The sequence below is a fragment of the Labrus bergylta genome, chromosome 13 (genome assembly GCF_963930695.1).
Source record: "Labrus bergylta chromosome 13, fLabBer1.1, whole genome shotgun sequence".
NCBI lineage: Eukaryota > Metazoa > Chordata > Actinopteri > Labriformes > Labridae > Labrus > Labrus bergylta.
Window position 1 is genome coordinate 5,378,526 of NC_089207.1, and position 18,195 is coordinate 5,396,720.

Genomic DNA, 18,195 nt, shown 5'->3' on the forward strand with positions numbered 1-18,195 from the left:
TTCTGAAAATTATTGTATATTTTGCATCTTGTTGAATAATAGAAATCGCCTCCTGATGGCCCCTTCGTTCGGCCGGCCCGCTGACCTCTCCGGCAGAGGAAGGGATGAGTTGTGGGGAGTGGGAAAGGTCAGCTCCACAGTGCGTCGATGCCGGTTCCTGTTCGGCTCCAGCTGCGCTGATATTGATCCGCGGAGAAGGAAAAGCTTTTTTTTTTCTTCTCCTTTTTTCTTCTTCCAGCCCCTTGTAGGCTCACTGCTGTCTGTTTCTTGGAAGGAAACTGTACACACCTATAACCTGTGTTTCTGGCCCTGTGAGACAAGGCTATAGGGGTGTTTTTCAAGGGTTCTCATTTGGACTCCAAAAGGCCGAAGATCAGGGGGAAGTGTTTGGGGTCATATCAAAAGTTCACTGCACAATTTGACTTGTTCTTCATACGTGCAGGCAATCGGCTTTAACTGCGCGCTGGCTGCAGGGAGAACCACCTGTGCGTAAAACCGGCTCACCCTTATTATTTAAGATACTTGCAAAAAAAACAAAAACACAACTTCTCATTTTCAGTGGTTAGTTGTATACGTCTTTTTAAATACCACACTACCTCTACAGCCACATCGTCCTATGTCTTTTTCTAAACTGGCATCCTATCATGTCCGGTGGAAGAGGAAATCACCAGGGAAACAGCAGTCTTTTTTTTTTCTTTTTTTTTTACTGTAACCTTGATGCATGATAAAGCATACGAAAATGGAAATCAGAATATAGCAAGAAAAAATGATTTGTTGAAATCCGTGCGAGCTAATTATAACAGAATGTCCATTATTTATTTATATAACCACTGCTGGATGACTGGATGTGTTATGGCACAAAACTATATTTACTACTGAGTCAGTAAAGATGAGTGTTGCGCCCCCGCATTTGTGTGTGTGTGTGTGTGTGTGTGTATCTCTGTGTGTGTGTGTGTGTGTGTGTGACAGAGAGAGAGAGAGATAGAGTTTCTGTAAGAGTGTGTTTGTGTGTCTAACGGAGAGGTGGATAGGAGGGGGCTGTTATAGGCCGTTTTTGGGGACATCATTTTGATCAACACTAGTTGACAGTTTCCGCTATGTCCATATTTGGAACAATGCTGTTGTCGTCACAGTTGTGCTTCCCTCGACAAACACGGTTATTTTATTTTTTTTCAATTTAATTGTTTAAGGTTGAAGTTTGAGAACAACAGGAATAATTAGAGGCCTCCAGGGGAAAGAAATCAGTGCGCGCCTGTGGGTGTGTGTTTGTGAATTGCACTTGTTGGTGTGTAGCTGCAACAACACACGAGAGCTGTCAATCATTGCAGGTGAAGCGAGCTGCTGCGTTGACTCGGATCAGTGAGGTTATGGTTTTATTTAATAACTCTCTCTCTCTCTCTCTCTCTCTCTCTCTCTCTCTCTCTCTCTCTCTCTCTCTCTTGCACACATAGGCTGCACCTCACTACCAGTGCACGTTCAACTTCTTTTAATTTTCCAAAACTTGAATCAATAAATCTGTGTTGATGTATTTTTGTTTTCTCTTTGTTTGCATGGTCACACCTTTATAAGCAAGAGCATTTTTCTCACGCGTGTTAGTTCAAGGCCTTGAAGGTATTTTTTTTTCTCAGTTGGTCATTTATTTATTTATTATTTGAGGCCTGGTGACGAGTTTGACCTGCTTCACCTTTTCTACCCAGCCCACGGCATGAGTCAAATTTAACGGACTATCTCTAAGATATTATTACAACGCAGTTATACATAAATAATTAAATAAATGATTAAATGGTTAAAAATACGTCGAGGATAGTCTATTTCGTCACTTTTTACACAAACACACCATTCTGTGAAGTCCAAATAATAATAATAATACAAAAACGAATCAATTACGTATTTGTAACATAAGTAGAAAATATTTAAAATAAATGTATTCAAGAAATAAATCTAACTGAATAGAAGTTCAGCATACTTAATGAAGTTGACGAAGCTGCATGACTCTTTAGATTTAAGAGATCTGTTGTTTGTTGTGAATAATTAACGTCAACTTAATGAGCAGTATGTATAACCAATTGCTGAATGTGTTCTAATGACACATGGAGAAGATTTAGAGATAATTATGTGTTACAGACTCGCTGTTTTCGTTCTGTCTTTCTGGGGGAGAAAAAAAATGCCATGTATGAAATCTGCCAATCAATTAATGTTAATGATGGAGTTAATCAAATATTTCCCTTCATATAAACCCCTCTGTGCGTGTCTTTGGTAATACTTCCTCCTCAACAGAAACAACAGAGACACTTTTAAGAGTTTGTCGGCGGCCATGTTTTGAGAGAAAACTTTGAAAACAAACGCCATATCCTCTAATTGAATTGGAGCTGCCCTAATGAAATGAATGAGGCCGCCCGCCGCCTGTTATTTATAGTCACACGGGTGACACCCCCACAAAACAACTAGTTTAACATGTGATATATACATTTCACCACATATTTCATACAGTAAAATAAATAAATAACATAAAAAAAACATGAATATAATAATAATTCCAGAAAACCTGATTATTTAGATTATTTAACAGTATAGGGTATTTGTAACAGGGTCTTCATGCATTCTTGCAGAAAAGTCCATCTCATATGTAAATATATAATATGAACTGATAATATAGAAACTGAAAAACATAAAATATCCCTAAACTTTAGTTAATGTAGCAATTGCAGTCTTTCTTATATATGTTGCTTATGTTATACTTCTTTCTTTCTTTCTTTCTTTCTCTTATCTCTATCTGTCTGTCTGTGACCTGGCTTGTGTTGTGTTTGCACTGAAGTCCATGTACAGTCTGCCTTCCTGTGCAACGCAGCCCCCATTGGCCTTTCATGTGAGTTGAGCGGCCGCCTTTCTCACACAGATGAATGTGTTTTCTGTGAAAGAAGCCGGAATGGCTGTCACTTCTCCTGGCACGGCGCAGAAACAAACAAAACCCCCTGCTCCTTTAAGGAAGCTGGCTCAGGCACCTCCCATCGGACACAAACACCACAGAGTCAGACGCACAAATAGCCTCAAAAGCTAAACACTCTCCCTTTCATGCAGAAAAGCTTGGCATGGCTGCTGCTCTCATGCACACAGAGAAACACAAAGTGGAGAGGTGCAGAGTAAATGACATACTTGAGTTTGACTGAGGTGTGCTCACTGTTTTGCCCTCCCCCCGTTCTCCCCCCCAAAAATGTAAGAATTCAAATAATCCCTCACAAGCTCAGCATCCTCCTGTGTGTTTTTTTGCTTTTGCAGTGAGAATCTTATGGCTCAAACACAAAAGCTTGGCAAATCCTGTTTGTTTGTCACAAATATGCTCTCAATTAAAGATGTTTTAAAGTGGGTCTCTCTGCTCTTTAAGGCAGGATTACAAATAAAAACCAATTATCTACATGCAGCTACAAGTATAACTTTTTTGCATATATTGTCCATTCATACAGTATTGCAACAAGTTTACAGAAGCTAAATGTTGAGAAAAATTCAGCAAAAAACCTGCCAGGCTCCCCCAACAGAAACACCACCACACACGTATGAACCGAGACTTCCTCTTCCATTCAAAACCACACTCAGCCAAGGAAATTTTCAATTTCCTAACACCTGTAAACATGCTGTTTTACCTCAGCCGCTTTGATCTTCAAACAGTCCAGGACCGTGCCCTGAGGGACACCATCAGTGCAGAGAGGTGACTGGGTGGTGTGTGTTTTCTGTTTTATAGGAATGCCGGCAAGTAATGGAACATTCCTCGTGGCCACTTTGTGTTTCATATTTTGAGCTATAATGTTGGGGTGAAAAAAGCCTCCACAGTACATTCAACATCATTAAGGCGACCTTAGATAAAGCTGAGGACCAAACACAGTCACGTTCAGAAGCAGGAGGCTGAATTAGAAGCAAACTAATGTGGTTAACATGAAAATAGATGAAAACCAGAGTACACTGCAACTCTTCAGCTTTACTTATCTCACTAACATACACTTTCTTTAATCATTTTTGAATTCCAACTTTATTTAATCAGCTTTGTCCCATTTAAAATAAGTGTTTCATATAACACTATAGCTAAAAATAGAGGTAACACATCATTTCAGCATGGTAAAATAAATATATTTGGCCCTTTTGATGATTTTGAGCATAGAGTTAAACAGAATGAGTATGATAGGAAGTTAAGGTAAAAACAAATTGAATGTGAGATAAAGTACAAGAACTAATACTGTGTCTTAACACCATTTTGGCTCATTCCGCTGATCTGTTTCAACATGATCATCTTGGACACCTCAGCTTTATTGTCTACTGTTGTCTTTATTCAAACAGACAACAAGACAACCCATTAAAAAGGGAGATTTGTGCTTTTTGTATTTTGCATTTGATTAGCTTGTTCTGACAGTGATAACAAAATCAAAAGTGGCGCTTTAAAAGTTACAAAAGTGATCGCTGCAAATCAGCTCCCAATCGTTGATCTTTCTGTGTGAACATTCGTTGTGACACATTAGAAAAGTTTCAGAAGGGACTGCTTTCTTTTAAAATACCTATTCATGACTGTGAACCTAGGTGTGAGCGCAGTGTTCCCGCCCCCTTCAGCTGTCACTCACATTCAATTCAAAAGTGATCAGACGACAAAAAGTCAGCCATCATATTCAAAAAAGATTTATATGACATGACACAGGAATGAGTTGAATATGCCCCCTACTACTCCCGTTACACAAACACATACACACATGCAAATGCACACACACACACACGCACACACACACACACACACACACACATGCAAACACACACACACACTAGCCTCCCAGCCATCTGTCACCTGCTCTGTTTTCTCCTCTTTTCACACACTGTTTATTGATTTTCTTCTAAAATCTTACAAGACAACCCTTTGACATGAGCTCAATCTAAAGAAAAGAAAAAAAAAACAGCGAGAGAAGACTTTTCTGTAAAAAAAAAAAAAAAAAAAAATGTTCCTGTCACTTTGAGATGATTTAATTTGTGATGTGTTGTGACGTGACTGTGTTGAATGTTTAATGTCTTTAAACACATTGGTGGTAAAAGGCTGTCTGACTTCCACAGGTTTTGTCTAATGAGACAGAAATGAAAGAGGACAGGGATCAAAACCAGTCGCGGTCCCCGTGATGCAGACTCCTATTCTGTAAGTCATTATCACTCTGATCTTAACAGCATTTTCACTGTCTGCTTCTCTCCGGAGGGTTCCATTCACCGGGGGAAGACAAACAAGTAACACGCCGATGTAGGGTTTGTCACATGCAAATCAGCACTGACAAACTTTTTTTAATCTCTTATCTCCATATTAAGCAGCCATTAGATTGATACACGCTTTAAATTCAGTCTTTATATGTTTCATTTTAATGAAAATCTGAAGAGGTCATGCAATTTTTTTCAGGTTTAGCCTTTCTCCGCAGGGTGCCGCTCAGATTGCACCCGATAGACATTGTCAGTTCTGTGTGAAGAGTGCTCTGTTTTTCAGCTTCCTCTTCTCCCTTCCCTTTTTCTTCTTCACTCGAGTGGACTGTAAGGGGCTAATTTGATTGACTTTCACCTCCATTTTTGTCTCTCTCACTCTCCTGCCTTAGACCTCACAGTCCCCTGACAGTACGAGACCTTTCTGGTCAGCGAGTGTATTGGCAGGCCGTCAGTTAGCACTTGACATGTCAATGCCAAGACTAGTCCGTACAGTTAGGCTCAGAGTGTGCTTGTATGTTTCTCATTGACACGATTGATTTATTTCACAGCAATCTAACACACTACGGCTTTGTTATCCAGTGCGAATGTGCCTCAAGATACCACGACTAACTGTAAATGAATTGATTACAAATATGTGGTTTATACTTTAGTTCTTTAAGATTTTTTTCACTCATGAGTTAGCAGCCTGCAGGTTGCATTGGGTCATACAGAAAATCCCCCAGTAGTGTATTTTGTTTCCCTCATTGCATATTCTTATGCAAAGCTGTGACTTTTCCACAACCTCTGATTTAATCTCAACCATTTGGTGCTGATATGTTAAACCAAACAAAGCCAACTTAGCATTTCTGAGCCCTCAAAGACAAACAATTTGGTTGTTAAAAGTTTTCTAAGTAGACATTTGAAGGTATTACATTTATAGATCACATCTGTGAACTTCTGTTTTAAAACTAAGTCAGGAGACGAACTGTCCAAAGAGACCTCCTCTCTGTAAAAACAAAACAATAAAAAACAGGGTGAAAAAACTGCACTGACTTACAAAGTGAAATGTTAAAAATAAGTGCTTCTCAGATTCATCGGTGACAAGATATCAGGAGGGACAGAGCCGAGCCGCAGCTAGCTTGTTTGACGTGCTTAGCTTGTTTGTAGGTTTGAATTCATTCAGTATTTATCATTTAAAGTTCTGTTTTTTACAGAAGACCTCTTAAAGACATACAGACAAGTTAATAAAAACATTAAAAACAATAAATAAAGCTCTTTAAAGTTGAAAAACATTGTCTTTTTGACGTTGGATTGGCTAGCTTGGCTGCTAGGTTAGCTGTCACTAACATTAGCTCATTTTCTGATTCAATTTCTTCCCCAGTTTAAGTGATATAGAAGAAAATAATGGATGTCTGACTTGAAACACTCAGCATAGTTGGCTGTATACTTTTTACAAGTAGAACATGAGACTGAACATGAGCAAATACTTGAAAGTTATATTGAATGGCTAAATTTGATTCAACTGAAATAATTCAGAGTTGGTTACAGCCAGAAGAGAATTCAAATTTATGGTGTTTACTTAAAGTTTTAACACCCAGTTCATCTTTTTTTTCTTTACAGGAGAGTCACTTCCTATAGATAAGGCCAAACAATGAGTAGCACTGTAACACTGACAGATAGTAACGTGTGTTGTGTCTGTCAAATGATGGTGTAGTAAAATGTCAAACAACGACATGTCTGTCAGTGTGCTTTTACTCCTCTCAGTGTCAGGCGTCTGCATATATTTTTTGAAGGATCCATATTTGTCTTGCACAACATGAATATAAACATGACTCCAAAAAGCTTCCTCACGCGCCGCTCCTCTCAGCGCTCCGCTGCAGGCTGACATCCCCTCCTGTCTCCTGTTTTTCTTCGCTCACCTGCAAAGGAGGCGTTGATGGGTGCGCTGCGCCCTGTTTCAGCGGTGTTGGCTAAGTTTACTTCCCACCTACGGTCTCCCGAGCTGGCGCGGAGCTGGGGCTTTGCTTTCCCCTCTGGAACACCCTCCCTACAGGTGCAGGAGTGCCGTGCGGGAGCCCCTGTCCCACCAACACTTGACAAATAAATCAGACGTACCGTTGACAGGCGATTACAGTGAAGCAGGAGGACGGGGAATTACATGAAAAGAGTGGTTTTCATGACCGATATTTTCACGCCTGGTGGAAAAAAAACACAACTTTCTGGGGGGGCTTTTCTTTTGAAGGGAATACAGTTCACTCAGATTGAATGAGAAATTCCCCCATGTGTTCAATGTTTGGAAAGTGTCATTGTTGGATGTTGATAAAAGACAATCCAATGCTGCATGTGGGAGAAATGTAGATGACATATTGTGAAAGAATCCTTGTTTTTATCAGAGCCTCGCTGAAATAACAGCCCCTCCCCCCCCTGGTCTGCTTTAACACTACGCCTCTCTCTAACAGCCTCAGATTTACCATACTTAATGGAAAGGCTATTGACAGGCTGGTGTGAAGCTAAGGGTGGAATTACCAAAGCTTTAACACTGATACCTTCGGGACTTAGGCCTTAATCAGGTGGCTGAGGTGGCAGACCTGAAGCTGGAGCAGAATTATGACGATTATGGCGTGTTAGCACATGTCTGAGCATGGAGTGGACGGACAGACAGATGAGTTCATCAGCGGCAGGATTAGCTGGCTCCCATGCTGATCGCTAACTACCACCCGGCACTCGCTATGTCCTCACGTGCAGTGGCCTCTCATTAAGAGAGGAGGGAGTGCCATGCTGTATGTACACTGCGGAATCATTTTAAAGGCACTGAGGAATCGTTGGTGAACGTTGCATCACAGGTGTTTGTCTTTTCACAAAATCGCCGTGTTTACTTTTTTATGAAGGTAGACATCGAACCCCAAACTTTACAACAAATGGGTTAGCATTTTACACTGTCCTTTGAAACCGCTTGAAACTATACTATATGTTGTAAGTGTCTGATTTTGGTTGTAAATACAAGTTTCAATTCATGTTCTAAAACTTCTAATCTCCCTGATTATTCACATCAGGGAATCAAATAAAGATCCAATCATAGGGATTGTCAACCAGCAGCTATTCAGCCTACATCCAGTATTGGCATCATCGTCATCAGATGTTTGACAAAGCAACAGTCTGACCCAATAATGACAGTTATCTTCCTTTATATCAGTGCGACATGTTCACAGAATCAACAACAAACTAGTGGAAAACCGCTCAACGTGATTTTTCCTGAATATGTCCTGCTGCATTCACACATCAGCTAACCCCGACTTCAGGTGGAAATGTCTACTGAGGCCTAGCAGGAAAAGGACTAGATAAAGATGGGCTGAAAAATGTGTTGGTTTGCATTCACACATGCAGCCTGACCCTAACATTTCTAGGAGTTTTGTGCATGTGTGAAAGTACCATGTGATATAGATAGCAAAGCAACAACTCACCATACAGTGACTAATTCTAATAAATAAATGTGGAATAGCACAGCTTCTGAATACATTTTGTTGACTGTCACACGTGCCATTGTTGTGTGAGCTAGGCAGATGTCAATCAAAAAGTAATGAGCTAAGCCTACATGTTTGAGAAAGGATCTTGATAGCAATATCAGCTGTTTTTTTTAAATAATGTTTCTCAAATATAAAAAAGATAAATTTCACTCTGATTTTTAGTGTTAATGACATAATTAATTTTTATTTCGTGCACCGTTTTTTATCATAATTTTCTTAAAGGGCACTGATGAGTGCAAACCCTGATTAAGGATTGTCTCTATATATGATGGATGATTTTGACATTGAACTATCAACTATCCAACATATACAGTGTGTTAGAATGTTACCTGTCCGTTAAGGGCCACATGTTGCAAACAAAGATTATCAAACCACATTTTGAATTGTATTTTGACTTTGCAGCACAACGTAGTCACTAAAAAGCGTCATGCAAAGATAACCTCTACGAAAAGAGGCTCTTCACCATCGAACATCTCGCTTGTCTTTCAACATGTGTGTGAAAACATGTCATGCTTTCTGACCGAGTGTGACCCTGCATTGTCAGAGAAAAATGCACTGTAAGCTGGTAGGCATGTCAGGCCACAGTATGGGGTCCTTACTTGTGCTATAATCCCAGCCATGGCCTTTTAACCCTCTCCAGCTCGCCGTTCTCTCCACTGCCCGCTCCTCTCTCGGAACCTGACAGAGGAACACGGAAAAACAAATGGAGACCTTGAAAACCATAAGGTGCTGCTTGTTTGCCCTCTAAGTTGTTCTTTCTTTTTGTTTTTTTTGTGCTTTCATTTTACCCTGATAGCATCACGACTTGTTTTTGTTTGTGAATTTATTTGTTTTTTTTTGTTCAAAATGTAAAATCTTTGGTAGAGTTGGTCCTTGGAAATTCAAATGCAGCCTGGGGATGATATTGATTTGCTGTTTGGAGAGTCTGTCTCATCTCTGATACAACTAAGGGGTTGCAGTTTTTATTCAGGTGAATGTTTTCCCCACCTGTCAGAAAGGCTTCTCCTGCATGACATTCAATAATTTTAGATGCACAATTGTATTTTACAGTCTCGTCTGACTACTTCCTTCAATGAGCGCATGTTTGCAAAACATATCTCCACAAATTCTTTGTTTAAGCTTCAGAAAGGATGACATATTTTTGGATAGGTTATATTTTCTTATTCGTCTAGTAGTTTATTTTGGTCTGTATTAACATCCCCTACCCCCAAAAAAACAAAACGACACACAAAAAACACAAACAGGTTCATAAACTATGATAAAAGAGATTCAGTTTAAATTTAACACTAAAAGATACTTGCATTGGATTGCTGTTTTCAGTGTGTCTATTTATATTCTATCTGTCCTAATCAAATAAAACATTAACTAATATAATAAATCTAAAAGGAAAACTAAGAAGGTGGAGGCTAAAATGTTAGCTAATTGTTCTTACCCTGTTTTACATATTCAACACTTAAGAATGAAGTTGCACACAAAAACAAATCAGCGATCAAAGCTTCAACATTTCATTTAAAAACAAGACTAAACAAAGACAACATTTTTTGTGAGGTGTTTAGGGTTAGCATTCAACGTTGGTGGCGAAGATAAAAATGAACATTCAAGTAGCTACTTTGGCTGCATGCTAAGCTGTTGCAAGTACTAGATGTCTAATTTGATTTAGTTCTACACCCGTTTAAATGATTTTTATGCAAGAATGTTGACGTGACTTGCAACACTTAGTAAGGAGTTGGCTGGATATGTTTTTAATAGTGGAACTTTACATTGATTTAGGCTTACCTGTAAAAGTACATTTTAGTTTAAAATGTCTTTACCACCTTGATGTAAACAGAATGTTAAATTCACAAAGTGAGCAACACATGCTTCATTTGTTTTTACCGCTATTCTGCAAGTTAAACCTCTTCAAAATACATCTTTGCTTTATGTCATTTTCATGTTTTTTTTAGTATAAATGCCTGTTCCATTAAGTTCACAAGATCTAATACCAATAAACAGGTAAAAGCCTTTGTACATTGTGACTTTCAAGATCAACTATTACTGAGATTTGAGCATTTAGTGTTGTAGTCACATGAATTATATGAAGGAAATCCTGTTCTTAACATTGATATAATACATTCCAGGATTTGTTCGATTCTTTCATCCCCCTTCATTGCCCTCCGCTTTTAACGACTCCACTTCTCTGTAAACTTGATTTCACTTTTCTCTCTTACCTCCCACCCTCCCCCTTACTTTTACTAATAAAGCTGTGTTCCCTGCTGATGGAAAATTGTCAGTTTACCTCGAGCTGCGGGGGGCCGGGCAATCAGTCCTTAGAAAAGCAGTGCCAGGTTAACCTGCTGTGATAGTGGACTCTAGGGACAGTGCCCCACCTCTGCCTGACATGCAGGGGCTCTGCTCACCAATAAGAGGCATGCCTCCTGCACAATAGAGTAGTCACCAGCCGCTTTACTTTACCGTTATAAACAACAAGCTTCTGGTCAGACCTGTACGTGTTTTTCATTACTTTTCACACCCGGTCTGATTGAATTTCTACTGTTCATGAGGCACTTGCTTTGCTGTTTCTTGCACTTCCTAATTTCATGTGAATGCTTGATTGTTTTGATTGCTGTGCTCGCTCATGTCGTACCTTCTTGCTAAGCCAACAATAGCACCATACATTAGAAACACAAAGGGGGAAAGCTTTTGACAGTCAATCTCGCCAATCTCCTAGAGGAACTGTTAATGGGACACTTACAGTATGGGGGCTCGGTAGTCGAAGGCAGAGATGCGCAACAGCTAGTTCGACACCTCTCTCCTGATCTGTAGGGCCGGGGTGAATATAGGGAATTGTGTGACTTTGACAATAGACGGTGATCCAGAAGTGCTCCGTAGTTTTCTTAAGCTCAACCCATTTTCTTATGCACATACTCTCTGAATCAATGGCTGTGCGAAAGTAAGAGCACTGGAATTGCACATTTATCCTATCGCTGCATTTAGATTTACGCCTATAGCAGAAGACAATTTACATGACAATACACATACATCACTGGGCCAACAATGCAAACACATCGCCTTGCCAAGCTTAGTGATGAGGAGCGTTCGTGACCATGTTTGGTGCTATTGTTTCCAGCTACAGATGGAGCACCAGGTTAGCCCCACAGAAGGGGTCATTATCAATCAGAGCCCAGAACATACCGGGGTCATTTTAGATACACGCACAGCGAGCTTGAGGTGTGTAGCTGGCATGGTGTCAAGACGCAAGGTGTCATCTGCAAGTTAATCACATATTTTTTTTTTTATGCAAACCAGCTCGTATTGACTTGATTACATTTGGTTTAATGAAGTGAATTAATGAGACTGAGTTGAATTGAGGAACTCTTCAGATAGTGAGAAAATTAGTCAAGCAACCAGTTTGCAGCGTGTCGCATTCTGCTGTGCTTCTGGTTTCTGTCCTCGTCTCCCCACACTGTATATGCTCACTTTTCTATCATCGATTCACAGCCGTTTTAATGCAGGTCAGTAAGGAGCTCATCTCAGCTCATGTATTTTACATGTGTATGCTCTATGGTTTAGCAGATTTTGACCATTATTTTTTTAAATATGAGCTCCCTGTCATGGCTCAACCTGCAGGTTCCCAAAATTCACGCAGAGTATAATAAGGATGATGTACTTGGAATCCCCCCGCCCCCCCCCCAAGATAAAATAACTGACCACAGTAAAACCACTGAGACAAATCTAACTTTTAATTTAAGATCTCACTGAGTTCAATTAATGATTTAATCTATTTTATTGTTAAGTCTTGCCTCATACTTGTCCTGTTGCTTCTTAGTTGTCCTGCATCTACTTTTTAGTTGTATCTGCTCTATCGCTGTTTGTATCTCTGCACCATTGAAAATGAGCACTGTCCCTAAATACATCTTCCAAGGAAATAAATATTCATGCAAATTGGAAATATAAACATTTTAGCCATTTTAGCATTGCTAGCTTATTGGCTCTGCAAATGACAGACAGTAGGTTTGTCTATCAACAAAAAACAACTACTGAACGGTTTGCACTTAGTTTGTATATCCCACAGAGGGAGAAGCCATTTTTAGTGAAATCTCTTGACATATAATAATGGATGTTCATTATATTTGATGTAAATATGCCCAGATGATGAACTTTGAATGATCACATTTACTATTTAATTCACTCACATATCAACATCCACAGAATGGATAAAAACAACATTTTGCACAGAAGTTCATTATTCCCAGACGATTACTCTCGCAACTTGTTCGTTGAAACTCTGACCAACTGCACAACAAGACAAAAATTCCTAAACAATTGTCACCCCAACACACATTTCAGCACAGCTAAAGAAATAAACTCAAAGTTCATTAGCATGACTGTTAATGCACATCGTCTGACTACCTGTGTGTGCGCCTGTGTTACCTGCTTTCATGCTATCCAGTCTGCAGCTGGTTGCCTGTGATAATAGTAAGTTTAATAATCCTATTTATTATTTTTTATGCAGATCATGTCAGTGATTTAAAAGCCCGTCTGATGAACCACATTTTCTTCTTCCATAATGCTCTGAGTGCTCCATCACACACACACTGAATGCACGAGTTCAAGAGGAAGCAATACAAGCATCAAAGCTCTGTAGTGAAGAAGACGAGCTGACAACAAGTGCTTGCGTAAAGCTTCTATACTGTAATGCTGCTGCTGCTGTTGTGATGCAGTTAGTGAAATTATTCCCAGAATGCTTCCCTCCTTCGAGCTGTTGTCTGTCACTTAATTAGCCTCGTGTTTTAGCACCACATGCTCCTCAGGTACGTTTGTTTGTGTTTGTGTGCATATGCAGCTGAAAATGAGTACGCAATTGTTGTTTGTTTGGTAAAGTGTAATTGTTGTGTTTATGTTTGTTTATTTATAGCTTATTCCCACGTGTGTGAGAAGATGGAAAAGCTACTCCACATTGCCATCATATCCGTTCTTATTTAACCGTAAACATCGCAATTGAATAAATTCATGAATTGTGTAATTGATCAGATCAAGTTATTCCATACCACACAAGAATACATATCATGCTGACAGGAAGGGAAACATCCGCCTGAATACTTTCCTCTGCTTTCTCTCTTCAGATAAATTCATGTTTACCCTCTTTGGCCCCTGGCTTTAATTTGCGAGCGAGGCTGACCTGACACTGTGTTGGGATATTCATTGCATCCCTTTAAGTCAATTCATTTAATTATGCAAGTCCACCCAGGGTGCCCGGCACAGAGCAGCATCTTGAAGTTGCTTCTTCAATCTGCATGTATAAACAATGTTAGCAGCCAGGAGGAGCCTGGGTGACCAGTAGACCCTGTCTTGAACATAAGAAACACATACAATGTTAAAAAAGAAACTTTATCTGCAAGGAACCTTTTTGAGAAGCAAGTTCACAGAGTGCAAAAAGAAACAGTACAACAATAAGAGGAAGACAGCAAGCAATACAAAAAGATACTATCATAGACTTAAAAACACCTTTTGGCTAAAGTATTGGTAAAGATCAAACACTATTTTTATTTTTGCGTTCATGCCTTTCATACAGTTATGCTTTGAGAAGGGATTTAAAGGATTCAACTGATTTTGTCGCCCTATTTCCTCATGAAGGTTGCCGGTACCACCACAAGGAATCACAGTCGTGCCTGAACTGTTGAATAAAAAAACAAATTAGGAATTTCAGCTTTCACCTGTTTTCTTTAAAAGTTAAGATATAGCTTGGGACTTGTCCCTTTTGTGCTGTCAAAGCAATCAATCGATCTAAAAGGTTCTAAAACTTACTTAAGTGCAGATGTATGGAAACTGCAGGTCTCTGTACGCTAAGTTCCTGGTAGAATTCTTGTGACTGCGTTTGGATGAGCTGGAGATGAGTGATCGATTATTGACTAAGGGATAAAAGTTTAATTTATTCTATTCTTATGTATTTTGCTTTTGGTGCCTGTTCTCTGTTTATCTCTCTCTCTTTCGGGCTCTCGCTCCATCCCACTATCTGGGCAGATGGCTGTTCACCAATAGGTCTGATTCTGCTTGAGGTTTCTGTTAAAAGGATGTTTTTCTTCTCCATTGTATTTAAGTGCTTGCTCTTTTTGGACTTGTGTTGGGTCTCTTTAAGTAACATGACGAAGTACAGTATAGACCAGCTTGTTATTGAAAGTGCCCTGAGATAATTTATGTTTTCATTTGGCGCTAAAAATTGACTGACTGTCTGATCGATTAAGAGATTTCATTAGTGCCGAGGCTACAGTCCTCCATGCGGGCGGCCTCGGTTCAAACCTGTGGCTCCTTTCCCCCCCATGTCATTTCCCTCTCTCTCTCTCTCTCCTTGATTTCTGACTCTATCAACTGTCCTATCTCTAAATATATAGATAGATATAAATAGAAGATATAAAAAAAATGTAAAAGGAAAAGAATTTCATGAGTGTAAATGAGATGAGATTAAAGCACGAATGACCTTCTCTAAATCAGTGTGACCTAAAATTTGCTTAGTTTTTAAAAATGTTTTTAAGCTTAAAAAAGTAAATCTATATCATCTGGTTATCAAAACTGAGGCTACAACAAATTATAATGCTTTAATTTCTCAAAAAGGTCCCTAAATGTTTTTTCAGAGAGACATCAATCGAGGGATCATTTCCCATTTATACAAGTAAAAAAACTCCCTTTCAACAGGCAGAATCCTTGAGCAGAACCAGACTCATTGCCGAAATTCCATCTGCCTAGACTAGATTTGTTGTGATGGCGCTGCATTTGATGATAAATCTACAAAATCATGTAAAATCGTTTGTCTATGTGGTTGCCCAAGCAAGACAATTTCCGTTTTGCTTTCTTACTGGTATATGTTAGGGGAAGCAGCTATATGGCTAGAAGAACAAAGTTGATCCGGGAGTGCAGATGAGGTTCAATGGCCTCCTCTGCAACACAAACTCTGTTAATTGGGAGGAAACAGCAGTTGGGGATTAGTGTTGAGAGGAGATGAGTGTGTAACCGTTAAAAGGCTCCCCTCGTTTGTTCTAGATGTACTAAAACACATTGCTTTCACACCTATCAGTGACAAGGTTTTTTTTCTTTCCCTGTTAGCATCTTTTGTGACATATGTGAGATCATAGAGTCCTCCTCCTCCTCTGTAGACTGTGTCGCACATCTGTCTGTTCCCGCTGTTCAGTTCAGTTCACACGTGTGCATGTCTACGTCAAATTAAATCCCAGGGAAAAGGAAATCAAAAAAGGTAATAAGTCATGACAACCATTTTCAAACAGGTAGCAGCAACCAGAACGCTTGATGATGAGAGGGGAATGTGGCTAAGTATGTGAAAATGAGTGAGTTTGAGAAATCTTTTGCATTTCAATTATAAACTGTTCTTTTTCTGCTCGGAGGTGCAATACTCTAAAGGCAGTGAAACAAAGTTCTGATGAAGTAGTGCAGCATTGTCAGTAGTCCTTTTTTTGCCTTTCTTCTTTATTCAGACATGACAACACATTTATGGAGGGAGCGTAGGGTGGGGGAGCATAAAGAGAGCGCTGAGTTACCAAGGAAGAAGACTGTTGTACTTTATTACAGGCTACATCTCTGATTAAGTTTAAATGTTGAGGCCCGAAGTAAAGACATTAGCTGCTCTAAGATTACGGCTCAGCAACAGTGCCGTAACAAAGTAAGTTAGGTATTGCATCCATAACAGCGTATTATCGGTGTCCCTGTGTGTGAGCTCACATTGCATTGCAGCATATATAGGTTGGGGGATGGAGCATAGATGCTATACTGTAGCATGAGCTGTGACAAAATAAAAATTGTTAAATGGAAATCTTAACCACAGTCATGCATAGAGCTCAATACTGCCTCATCTCCTCATGACAAAAGATGTCTTTCTCCTCACTCCTCTTCATAGAAAAAAAAGGTATATAATATGAGTGGATTTTTAAAGGCAGAATAAATTATTTAACAAAACATGGGGGGAAGGTGGTGGGGGGGACAACAAAACCACGGCGGGTGGTGATTCAAAGCAAAAAGGGAGCTGGGATGGGCTTGTGTTAACAGAGATTATGCTCCGTGGCTAACATACAGTGCAGAAATTCCACTGTCTCCGGCTTTCATGTCGAGGATGAAAATGAGACGTGTTGAACCACGACTTGCAGTGGTAACATGGTGATAAACAAACAAAACACCACATGAATACCCAATTAGTGCTCCGAGTGAAGGCCTAATGGCATGTTTGGGTTTGGTTTGGAGTAACCAAAAACCACAGCTTGGCCTCCCTCCACGGCCTCGTAGCAGTATACCACACACTACGCACTGCAGAGATCCATGACGAGCCATTACATGGAAGTGTAGCAAGGACAGTTTCCATACAAGCTTGTTGTTGATGTTCCAAGACAATAAATTGTGTGTTTTGCCTAATTTGAGATGTGAGATGAAAGCTGCTTCTCTCTAAGGAGGACATATTTGAGTGTTGGATTTGGGCTGTTGGTATTCTTTGGCTTTGTGGATATCTTCGATGTGCTGTACTGGTCCCTGAGCTCTTTTTTTTCCCATCTGCAGTTTCCTGGCGGTGACTCAGAGGAACACGTTATGTGTGGCGACGTTCGTGTGCGGGCGAGTGCTCCTAATGTTGGAGCTGATTTTGAGCCAATATTGTAATGGGGGTCAGACATCTTATTTTTTTTAGTAATTAGAACATCCACAAGCAGCTGTGAACTCCAATGGTACTGTAAGTCTCCGGTGTTGTCTTTGCACCTGAGTATACGTGCATACAACATCTTTAAACAGTAAATTAAAGAAGAACACATGAAGAGAAAGTAATCAAAAAGTTTGATGAAGGACTGAAACACAAGCCTGTGCACAACTTGCACACAAGCTATAGTTAGCTGGTTCATACACAGCTTTGTTTGTCCCTTTGTTCATCTCAGTACTAAACTAAAATGTTAGCCTAGACATGGGTCTTATATTTTAACGTGAATCCTTTATTACAACATTAGCTAGCCGACTAATTCTTTCACCGTTGTTTTCAGCATTTAACAATATAATCAACTCAAGTTAGCATGAAACTTGGCTTACCGCAAGCTAGTCCCTCCAATTAGCATCAGGGAAATGCTGATTTAAAAAAAAAAACTGCTTTACACAGATTGGTTATTGTTAATAATTTGGTGCTTGGTGAAAAGTTTTGGGAAGGATAAACATAAAATGAATACGCTACTAACCAGAAAATAAGCTAGCTATGCACTAGCAAGCGTGCTAGCCGCATCTCAGCAACAAACAATGTATTCGAAAAACTAATTTCAAACATTAAGCTGCTTCATGTCATAGTTTCTATCATTCCTTTTCACCGGGTGTGTTGGTTTTGGAGATGAAAAGATCTCTGTGGATTATTCATCTATGACTTAAGGGTCATTTTTGGACTTCACTTCACTGCCTGCCTCCTTCTGCATTGCAAAGTGTACAATGGCACAGCTAAGCTAAAAACGAAAGTGAGGATATTTGATAGACA

At 39.6% G+C, this 18,195-nt stretch overlaps 1 long non-coding RNA gene across 1 annotated transcript in view; it reads left to right on the forward strand.

Moving 5' to 3' along the window:
- Positions 1–18,195, forward strand: part of LOC136181313 (uncharacterized) — a 61,785-nt gene that overhangs the window by 7,899 nt on the left and 35,691 nt on the right. Inside the window, exon 2 of the long non-coding RNA XR_010667665.1 lies at positions 5,083–5,161. This is a non-coding gene — a long non-coding RNA (uncharacterized lncRNA). The remainder of the gene's footprint in view (positions 1–5,082; positions 5,162–18,195) is intronic.